The sequence below is a fragment of the Physcomitrium patens genome, chromosome 24 (genome assembly GCF_059467195.1).
Source record: "Physcomitrium patens ecotype Gransden chromosome 24, ASM5946719v1, whole genome shotgun sequence".
Lineage (NCBI taxonomy): Eukaryota > Viridiplantae > Streptophyta > Bryopsida > Funariales > Funariaceae > Physcomitrium > Physcomitrium patens.
Genome location: NC_143433.1, coordinates 10,411,863 through 10,412,971, shown reverse-complemented (window position 1 = coordinate 10,412,971; position 1,109 = coordinate 10,411,863). Strand labels below are relative to the sequence as shown.

The following is a 1,109-nucleotide window of genomic DNA, read 5'->3' as shown; positions in this document are numbered from 1 at the left end:
GTGTGAGCTGAGGTGTGCGAAGGACAGTGAGGGGCCGGCCTGCCATGGGCTCTGATTGTGAGCAGAAGCGGCATGGCAGTGCTGGGCAGTAGGTGTGACGTTGGTGGGGGTGAATGGGTAGCACGGCAGAGCGGTGCGCACCAGGTTTTGCCCAGGGACAGGGGTCGCAGCACCCAGCAAGGGCGTCGCGTCGGGCACGAAAGGGGGATGAGAAGAGGGAGGGTGAGTGCAAAAGCGGGGGTCGGGTGAAGACAAAAAGGAAAAATATTACTAGTCACCCGCCACCCCAGGGGCTCGAACCCTGGACCACAAGGTTAAGAGCCTTGCGCTCTACCAACTGAGCTAGGACGGCATCTCGGTTCCCGTGCCGGGGCCGGCATTTCGCCTGACCCGCCACCCGTTGACCGCCCCGCTTCCCAATGCCACTTATCGCTGCGCCGCGCACCCTGCACCCCTTCCGCGTCCAAGTTCGCGCGCAACCGCAACTCAAACCTCCAGCCTTCCCCTTGCCCCTGCCCACACGCCGCTCTAAACGCAATCCAACCTCCCTAGCAGCCCCAGCTGCCCCACTGACCGTGTCCCTGCGATCCCACCACCGCTGCCGCTGCCCGCGTGCATCCGGAATGACCTCCTCACTGCGCTCTACACTTAACCGGATCCATCGGTCGGAGCAACCCCCGACCAGCCAGCCATCCATCCATCCCGCAACATGCAGCGCTTGCAATGCGCCCTTCACCGATCGCCACCACAGCTGACGCACACCACGCTCTCGAACCCTTCAATTGCCGGGGCGGAGGTGCTCCACGGCCCACGGCTCTCACTTCCTCCCAATGTCCCCCGCTCCAGCCTCCCACTGGACAGCCGCCGGTTGCGCGCCTTGCGTTTCCAGTCGCTGCGGGACATTCGTTGACATGCTCGGCTTCCTGCGTGAAAACTGAGCCGCTGCTCACAGGCTCTCGTTCAGATTGAAGGCATCGTGCTGGTCAACGTACTTCGCCTCGAATGACCCTGATCACGCCATGAAGTTCCACTGGCGCAACGGGACATCACACGCCGCCCTCTGCATGAATGGCATGGGCCATGCGCATTTGGTCTCGTCGTGCAGTGCG

The 1,109-nt window shown here is 63.1% G+C and overlaps 1 non-coding gene across 1 annotated transcript; it reads right to left on the bottom strand.

The window, feature by feature from the left end:
- Positions 1 to 279: 279 nt before the first annotated feature.
- TRNAK-CUU (transfer RNA lysine (anticodon CUU)) lies at positions 280 to 352 on the bottom strand. Its single transcript has one exon. It is a non-coding gene; the product is annotated as a tRNA-Lys (tRNA).
- Between the last annotated feature and the right edge of the window lie 757 nt (positions 353 to 1,109).